Genomic DNA, 10185 nt, shown 5'->3' on the forward strand with positions numbered 1-10185 from the left:
GATAGATTTTTTGATGTATCTATGCTAAAGAAGTTTTTCATTATTTTGCCTTCAGATAGATTTTTTGATGTATCTATTTGAATGGGCCTTTCTCCAGTTCTGGCTTCTGACAGATAAACAATCTGGATCTCTTTCAGAGTACCAGGAATGAATGAGTCAGGAGATTCTGCTTTGATTCTCATAGATGGCTAAGAAAGTGTGCATGTATAGCTGACAAACCACTAATAAGGCACACGGGGCAGGAATTTTCAGCTCCCTCTTGATTTCAAATATTTTTCTGAAAATATATTAGGTTAAAAGAAAGTTTCTTTTTCATGTCAGGATCATACCCTAGTCTGGTGAAATTAAGCTTTGAAATCCTACGGACCTGAGTTCAAAACCTATCACTCACCAGCTATTCGGCCTTGTCGAACCAGTTTTCTCACCTATAACAACATGGAGTTAAAACTCACCTCATAGTTGACAATAGCTGTTATTATTACAAAGAGTAACAAAATATATTCATACTTCCAACCTTTTTCTCTCTTGCTCTTTTCTACTGCCTTCCTAAAAACTATTGGTTCTTAAAGTTTGTTCCCAATCTATGGGGTTTTCATCTGGGTTCTCTAAATGCTCCTCAGGCAAATCTAAAATAGATCCCAATTTATTAATTGATCGGGACTCTTTGATTGTAAGCTATAGAATCTGAATTCGAACTAATGTAAGGGGTAAAAGAGAAAGGTGGGGTGATTTGTTGGATACTGGTATAGTTCTCAGAATTTGACACGTAACAATATAGCCTCAAGAAAGCGGAAGTAGGAAAGGACAAATACGGCCACCTGACTCCTGCCCTGTTGGTGGCAGCAGTTGTCAGAGGACAGGACCATGAACAGGACACCTAGGATCAATTCAGTGTAAGGTATAAAGCAAAGATTCCACCTAGTAGTTTTCCAAGTGATCGGGCTAGACCTGTAAAAGTTCAATTCTAATGCCATGAAAAAAATGTTTTCCAGCTGAAAATTTTTAAAACGGAAGTCCAGTTCACAGCGTCTCCCTCTTTGGACTCCTCTTACTGTGTCTCTCTCTGTGGACTTCCCCCTTCCTTGGCTCTCTCTTGCATACTAGCCTGCCTCCCGAATCATAAGCTTTGTAACGATTTCTTTTGCATTGCATATCACTTGGGCAGGTGGAGAGATGGGTATGTATATTAACTCCGATGAAAAGAGGTGACAAGCAGTAGCACAATGAACAAAATTCACTTCTCCTTTGCGGTTATTATGTCTGGGACTGTACTAAACACAGGACTTAACTTCAAGGGACAAAACCCTAATACTAGCTTAGACAAAATGGAAAACCGGAGACTAGAACTCTGTAGAAACACTCCTGTTTCTCCTCCTTACTTCTCTTTGCGTGTTAGCTTCCTCCTTAGTGCTGGCCATACAAGCAACCACCACCAGGCAGGCTCCTCCCAGCTATGACATCAGACAGAGACCAAAGTTTGCTCTCCTTGGTGTCCAGTTTACAATTCTGGGTAAGAATTCTTACTTCCAGATGGGTTGGAGGTTGAACCAGCATCAGCAGCCAAATCTCAGCTTGGTCTTCAGAGGTCAGGCAGGTCACAGAAATGTGAGAAATAGCCTGGTAGGAGCCAAGGGTTGCTGGCCCTCAAACACCTTAAATTCCTCCTTCCCTACCCCAAATCTTGTATAGGTAAAATAAAAATGTGTGTGCCACATTGGCTGGGTGGGAGTTTGTAACCTTCGAGCTAGAAGATCTCAAGAATTTCTTAGCAATTCAACAAATGAAACTGTGATTTTTTTAATTTTTATTTTTTATTGTAAGCAAACAAAAGTGGGAGGAGACTTTCCAGACAGGAAAACCCTATTTCAGAGGGATAATTAAGGTAGGGGATATGCCAAGTTGGGAGGGGCTCTTGGCCAGGCATCCTTCACTTTTACCTTTCATAAAACACTGACTTCTAGAGTGAGGTCATACATCACTCTAGGCTCAGAAAATTCAGTCACGTAAATTCATTCTGTGATTATAATTTCGTGTCCTTTGATTGGATTGGGTTGTCATCGGGCTCAATCGGTGTCAAGTCAGAGGCATGATGGTGGAGGGTCTCTGACCCTGAGGGGCAGTGGAAGGGCCCTGGAGACAGGTCATAGTGACCTCTACAGAGCTGACAGAAATCTTTGTCTAGGCACTTATTGGAAGGGGGTGAGTCTGGATCACTCTTTCAATAATTTATTCATTTGGTAAACTTTCATTCAGCTTTGAGCCAGGCACTGTTCTAGGGTGCAGTGACCAACAGGATAGACACGGGCCAGCTTTTACAGAATCTACATTCCAGAGGAGGTTGTGCTTTAGTGAACAAGATGGATGTAACTCTACGGCTTGGACTTAGAGGACCAGGAAAGGCTTCTGGGAGGGGGTGATGTCTAAGCTAAATTCTGAAGGATGCGTCAGCCCGGCAAATGGAAAGGGGTGAGCCAGCGGTCAGTGGTCCAAATCTCTCAGGTGGAATTATCTGTTATGCAAACCAAGAAGGTGCTCAGCGACCGGCAAAGCAGTTATGTCAGAAAATAAGGGGAAATTTTTTTTGGAAAGAATTTGAAATCGGAAGACATAGCAAAGTGCCCATTTCGGAGAAAGCAGAACTCTGTGAGACTTCCATCCACGCATTTTGTAGTGAAGCATCCTTTTCATTTTGAATTGCATACGGGAGACACAGCATCATAATCTTTTCTGCTTAGAGCCACTAAAAGTCCTCAGGAACTATCCTGGTCCCAGGGTGAGACAGAGGCCAGTGGCCTCCCATTTCCTCCCCTCTGCATACCTCCCTCAGCAGTCCCTTCCCCTCCAGGGCTCAGCCTACCTCATCACACCCCACTTGTAGGACCATTCCCTAGAGTCCCTATTAAAATTTACTGCTCTTTTATTCCTTCCCCAGGCACCTCTAATCCACAATGATGATGGGTGTTAATGATCACACTGCATATAAATTACTCCCATAACTGGGCAAACCAGAGAACCTTTAAAGATGGCATGATTCCACTGTAATAAAAATATTAATAAGTATTACACTTCCTCAATATTTGCAGTTATTCTTAATTCTGATTTCTTTTTCACTTGTCCCCTTCTCAATAATTATAACGACAACAATAATGGCTAACACTTTGGGCCATTTTTCAATGTGCCAGGCACCCTTTTAAGCTCTTTATACTAACTTGTACATCCCAACAACTCTATGAGTTAGGTTGTTATCTCTAAAATGGAGAAGGAAAGGCATCACTTTGCAGATAAAGAGATTGGGGCATGCAGAGATTATGTAGCCTGTGGTCCCAAGTTCACTCAGCTGGTAGTCGACGGCACTAGGATTTCATTCTAAGCAATCGGGCTCTAGAGCCCATCCCATCCTCCTCCATTCAAGTCACCCAGCCAGCCCCGCAAGAGTAAACCCTATTTCTTCAATATTCCTTCTCGACACCAAATTGTTCTACCTCTAAAATGTATTGTCAATCTATCTACTACTCTTTATCTCTCTATCTTTAGCACCGCCACTATAGAAAATAAACAACATGAGATCTCATTAAGAAATGTTTCACTAGAGCAGAGACTTAATCTTGTTCCCTACTTTCTCCCCAGGGCTGGATGACACAGTACAGATATTCAATAAAAATGGACTGAAATGAATGATTTCCTAACTGAAATCAATAAGCATATATTGAGCACCTATTGTTTTTCAGAGAAATCTGCTGACTTTCAACATATTTACTTGCAGGTTTTTTCTGTTAGTATTCACATAAATACAGACTTACAAAGTTGGGGTTGCATTATACATCTTTTTGTAGTTCGCTGTATTGTCAACATTGTATTCCGAACTTCTTCCCATATTCTTAAAAATTCTTTAAAACTTTTAAACAGCAGCATAATATTCTAATTTGTGACATACTTCATTTAACCATTTCCAAATTGTTAGACAATTAGGTTGCATTAGTTGTCTATTGCTGTATAACTAATTACCCCAAAACAAGATACATTTATTATCTTACCGTTTCTGTGGGCCAAGAATTTGGGAGTGAGTGGCTTTGGCTCAGGACTTCTCAAAGAGACACAACCAAGATATCAGGTGGGCTGTGGTCATCTCGAGGTTCAACTGAGGGCAAAGGAAAGACCCACTTCGAAACTTACTTGGCTGTTGGCAGAATTTGGTTCCTTGCTGGCTGTTGCCTGGAGACATCAGCTCTTTTCATTCTCTCTCCTTTCCTCCCCTCTAGATATTTATACATGTATCTACAGACATATCTATATCTATTTATATATCTCTATATCTCTATATCTATCTATCTATCTATCATCTATCTATCTATCTATCTATCTATCTATCTATCTATCTATCTATCTATCTATTTATCATCTATCATCTATCATCATAAAGGTACCCAACACAGAACTCGCAGTATTTTTGCAATCTAACTTTACTGGCTGTACTCTGTTCATTAGAAGTGAGTCAGTAAGTCCAGCCTACGTTCCAGAGGAGGGGATTACACAACGGTATGAAAACCACGAGGTGGGTATCATTGGAGGACATTTAGAGTCTGCCTACCACATAATTTTCCCCCAAATTTCTTACTACTCAAAGTGCTTTTCTGAGTATCTTGTTATCTATTTATCTTATTACCTGCATTACAAATTATTTCCTTATGATACATTTATTGACTAGAAGGGTAAGAACATTGTAAAGTCTCCTCATACACGCTAATTGCTTTCTAGAAAGCTTCCCATCATCGGTGTATGAGAACACCTATCTCAGCACATCTTTATCGTAAAACTTTTTGCTTATTCGATAGGTTTTTCCTTTTAATTTGCATTTGAAGGTGAACCTTTTTTTATTAGCCATTTGTTTTTTCTCTTATGAATTGTCTATTTTATGTCCTTTGTTCATTTTTGTATTGGAGATTTAGTGTTTTTCTTATCAATTCATAGGTGCTTCACATGTAAAGATATTAACAATGGGTAGGTTTTTTTGTTAACGCTTTCATTGAGATGTCATTTACATATCATACTATTTAGCCACTTAAAGCATAAGATTCAATGCTTTTTAGTACGTTGGCAGATTTGTGCGATCATTACCACAATCGATTTCAGAATATTTCATCAGAAAGAAACCCCATGCCCTATAGCTATCATCCCTACCCTTCCATCTCCTCCCCCTGCTCTAAGCAAATATTAGTTGACTTTCTGTGTCTATGGATTTGACTGTTCTAGACATTCAAAATAAATGAAACCACATACTCTGAGGTCTTTTGTGTCTGGCTTCTTTCACTTAGATAATATTTTCAAGGTTCATCCATGTCATAGCATGTATCAGAATGTCATTCTTTTTAATGGCTGAATAAGTCTATTGTATGTTTATTCATTCATCAGTTAATGGACGTTTGAATTATTTCTACATTTTGGCTATTATGAATAATTCTGCTATGAACCTTCACGTACAAATTTTTGTGTGAACACATTTTTTTTCATTTTTCTTGGGTATATATATACCTAGGAGTGGAATTGTTGGGTCAAATGGTATCTGTATGTTTAACTGTTTGAAGAACTGCCAAACAGCTTTTCTACATGGCTGTACCATTTTACATCCCCACCAGCAGTGCATAAAGGTTTTGATTTCTCCACATCTTCAACAAAACTTGTAATTGTCTGTCTTTTTTATTATAGCCAAAGAATGGATATTGAGCATCTTTTCACGTGCATATTGGCCATCTATATATTTCCTTACATAAATGTCTATTCAGATCCTGTGAATGTGTAGGATTTTTATAATGGAGATTGGGGCCAGAATGAACCTGTAGTGCGGTGAGACTAAGAGAGAGTCCTAGGTTTGAGACTGGGCTCCCCCACCTACTAGTTGGGTGATTTTTAAGTTTCTTAAAGTCCGAGCCTGTTTTCAAGCTTTTTAAGTGGGGATAATAACACCTATTTCATAAGGTCATTGTGTGGCTGAAATGAGAAAATACACGTGTAGCATTTAGTAGAGTGCCTGATACAGGGTAAATATGCAATAAATAATAGATATTTTCATGATTTTTAAAAGGTAATAACATGATAAGAACTGTGTTTCAGGAAGATTAATCTCGCCATGTTATACTAAATAGATTAAAGAGAGATTTCAGACAGGGGCACCAGTTCAGAGAAGACCCGACAGTTTAAGCAAAAAGCAAACAAAATGAGAAAAAGATGCTTTCTGGCCTTCTATTAAAGACAAGTTTTTTCCTCCAGTCCTTGGCCTGAGCAAACTTAGAGAGGAGAGTGATCTTGTTGCTTTTTCAGGTTGATCGAGGATTATTTTAATCATCTTTGTATATTAATACATCTAATCCATGGGGAAATAGTGATGATATGTTTTGAATATTTTGATCAACACTTTACAATAACTTAAGGAATTTTAAATACGTTTATTAAATCTGTTCCTCTGAAGAAAGATGATACATAAGGCTATGGTAATTTCAGAGTCATTCATATTATCAATTAAAATATATTTTTTTCCAATGCCTGCTCATGCATTCATTCCGTACATATCTATGGAGCAACTACTATGTGCCTAGCACTGTTCCAGGTACTGTTCCAGACTACAGTGGTGAAAACAAGGTCTTGGCACTCAAGGAGTTTAAATTTAACAAGGTGAATATTAAAAATTCATTCATTCAACAACTAATAAATACCTACTCTGTGCTGAGGAAGCACTAATGAACAAAAGAAGCAAAGCCTTTGTCTTCATAGAACTTACCTTCTAGTGGAAAAAGACAATAAACCATAAACAAAATAAATTAGGAAAGTGTACAGTTTGTTAGAAGGTGATAAGTGTTATTGAAAAATAAAATAAAGCAGTTAAAGGAGAGTGGGGGGTAGCAAGCTGAAATTGCAATTTTTAGTTAAGTAATCAGGGTTGGCTGCATTAAAATACGGAGGGAGGTGAGTGACCTATGTGGATTCCAAGGGAAGAATGCACTGTTCCTTTGGCAGATGGAACAGTCAATGCAAAGGCCCTGAGGCCAGAGTGTTCCTGCCGGAAATAAGTACAAGGAGTGGAGTGAACAAAGGAAGGAGATGAAGTCAGAAGGGGAGCGAAGAGGGGACGGATCATAGATCCCATGGGGCACTGTCCAATGTTACTACGATTCATATCTGAAAAGAAAGAAATGAAAAGTGCTGAATATACTTCTCGATAAGCAAAGGACAGCTGTACTGTAAGGCAGAGATCTCTGAACAAAGGAATCTGTGGTCTTACATAGTGTTTTGGGAAGCATGGGGTTCAGAGATTAGCACTTTTAGAAACTGGATGGTTTAGAGATGAATTGTTTAGAGAAGTTTAACTAAGAACACAGGATTACTGGAGTGTGGCTATTCTTGATTGGCTAACTTTCCAAAGCAAGGAGCTGTCACTAATTGGGAGGTTGTCATTGATTGAGTAAAACAGATTCTGGGGTTATCTGTACTATGGCCAGAGAACAATTAGTCATTTCCTTTGTTCAGCTTAGAAGGATGTAGGCCAAGGTGAAAGCGAGAAGACAAATTAGGAGGTAAGGGGAGATGTGGCTTGAACCACGGTGAAAGTAGTGGGGGCAATGAGAAGTGTTCTCATTTGGGATATATTTATAGTCAACAAATAAGATAATCCAATTAAGCTAAGTAGGGGAGTGAACATAGTATTTACTTTCATGTAGGATATGACTGGACAACATTATAGAGAATAATTGGGTGGGGATACTTTAGAGGGAGGAGGCAGAGAAAGCCTCTTTGAAGAGGTAAGACCTTAAAGATGTCAGTTAAGACCTTAAGGCAAGAACCTGGTGTGTGTGTGTGTGTGTGTGTGTGTGTGCACGCGTGCGCGTGTGTGCGCGCTTGCACGTGTGTGCAGCAGAGGCAACACCAGTATGTCTAGAAGTGGTGAGGTGAGGGTAGGGGGAGGGGCAACCTGAAACCAGATCTTCCCAGGCCTTCAGTGCATAGAATGGATTGAGAAGAGAGGGGCAAGAGGCAAATCAGGAAGTTGGAGACAATACTATAATAGATACTGTCATCGTGGGAATTCTATGAGGCCTCATTAAAGTAAAAACATAAAATCCAACTGAGAAGTCTTCATTGTGCCAGAGATTGTTTTATTGTTTGGTGAATTATGACTCATAAATGGTGGTATAAAATAAGGGGCAGCTGTGGTGTATGGACTGGGAGTAAAGACAGTCACCTGTCCTCTAACTTTAACATTAGGTCTGGATTAGCTACAATGTCTTTCCAAAGACTAACTTTTGATCCACATCTCTCTCTTTCACCATGTGATCACGAAAGATGGTTTACATTTATTGGGGGCTTTCTGAATGCAGGTGTAAAAGGACAGATTGTCCCGCGATTCAAGTGATCAGAGGTTGTGCACTAGGTGTCCTGTCTCCTAGAATTAATTCCCAAGAGTGAGGAGAGTGCTTTGTTCACCTTTGTGACGCTGGGGCTCCTAGCATACAGTCTGGTAAACAGTAGCAGCTGAATAACCTTTTTGTTGAATATGAATTCAGCATAGAGATTACATCAATGGTACTGAAATAATATATTAACTCAGAGAAAACAGTCATCTTTGCATCTTTTGGTTTATCATCCTGTATGTGGATTAGTCATACTTCTCCCAATTCTACTACTTCCTTATTTATATTTCCTGCCTTTGAGCACATCTTTTTACTCCTAAAAGTCCACTTTTTGGGTAGAGAAAAGGAGTGAAACACAGGCCAATTTTACTTTTTATTTTATTTTTTACTATTTATTATTATTTATGCCTACAGCACCTGGTCTTCCTAGGTGCTGTAGGCATAAATAATCCCATCCAAGCACTAACCAGGCCCGACCCTGCTTAGCTTCCAAGATCAGACATCGGGCTCAGGGTGGCATGGCCATAAGAGCATGGATTGTGGCTCCCCTGGAGCATGAATCCAGGACCTTCTGCGTGTAAACTGGACGTGCTAACCGCTACAGTATGGAACCCCACTCAGTTTTACTCCTTTTTAGCAAAGAAGTTTTTAAAAGTTTGATGGAGATTAAAGTTCATGCCATATAAAGATCTTAAGATAATGAGTCGTCTTTTTTTTTAGGGCTTTCTCAGTGTATTTATGTTAATTCCAAACAAGCCTAAGAAGTAGCTAGTACTATCCCATTATGAAGGTGATGAAACTGTCAGAGGTAAAGCGCTATAGCCAGGGTCAGAGGCCCATAAGAAGAGCTGGAATTCAAATCAGGTTGTCTTCTCTGTACTACTCTTGGGACAATTTGGAGACTTTTCATTTGTCTTTGCTTCCTTGTTTGCTCCAGAAATGTTAAAATATGCGGAGAAACAGTAGGAGCTCTATAAATAAAACATGTCTATGTATTTTTAAACGATTAAAGCTGGAAAGTTTAATGTGGCACCAGGCCACTTGTTTAGTGGAATTAAACGGAAGGCGATTCCAGGCTCCCTTTGCAGAAATCCTGCCGCCCTTTGCAGTGAGTGGCTTTTGGCTCACCGCCCATCAGTGATGGTCGCGGCCCAGGGAAGTCCCACCCAGACTTCTGTCGGGGAAAGGGAGCGAGGGAGTTTGGCTGCACTGAGGCAAGAACGGGCCATGGATTCTTGCAGCCTAAATGTCATCTGGCTGGGAAAAGCCACATGTCAGCTGCAACTACTATGGGCGATGGGGGTGGGGGTGGGCAAGAAACACAACATTTTAAGTCTCATTTTAAGTTCGGAGTGAAGGCCGGCTAGACTGACCTGATAAAGCTGAAGGAGAGAGTTGTATCTTTAGATGAAATCCGAAAAGGGAACACCCGAGCTCAGTGACCAAGTCAGAGCGTTGGCAAAGTAAACTGGGACACAAGGAAAAACACGAGGTGCTGAAGAGGTTCCAGGAGGTAACTGCTGTTCCAATCTACCCGATAGCTCGGGTGTCGCCCTGGCCGGAGGCGTCTGCCCTTGGTTTCCCCTTCTTAAAAATCGAGGCGCGGGCAGGCTGCACTCAGGCGGGTGCATTTCCACGTGAGGAAGGAGGGGGGCTGAGAAGAGACGAAGGCCTGAGAAATCACGCTTCGCAGAGGCCCAGGGAAACACCGTGCGGAGCGAGCCCGCACAGACCTCAGCAGTGCGCCGGGGCCGGGGCCCTCGAAGCCGCGGCTCGGCAGACGGCC

The 10185-nt window shown here is 40.6% G+C and overlaps 1 long non-coding RNA gene across 1 annotated transcript; it reads right to left on the reverse strand.

Annotated features, from left to right (window-relative positions):
- Positions 1 to 1789: 1789 nt before the first annotated feature.
- Positions 1790 to 10167, reverse strand: LOC120614939 (uncharacterized). The gene is made up of 2 exons (XR_005656147.1): positions 9773 to 10167; positions 1790 to 4138 (listed from the first exon to the last, which is right to left on the reverse strand). It is a non-coding gene; the product is annotated as an uncharacterized LOC120614939 (long non-coding RNA).
- Positions 10168 to 10185: the final 18 nt, after the last annotated feature.

This window comes from Pteropus medius, unplaced genomic scaffold, assembly GCF_902729225.1.
Source record: "Pteropus medius unplaced genomic scaffold, Ma_sr-lr_union100, whole genome shotgun sequence".
NCBI lineage: Eukaryota > Metazoa > Chordata > Mammalia > Chiroptera > Pteropodidae > Pteropus > Pteropus medius.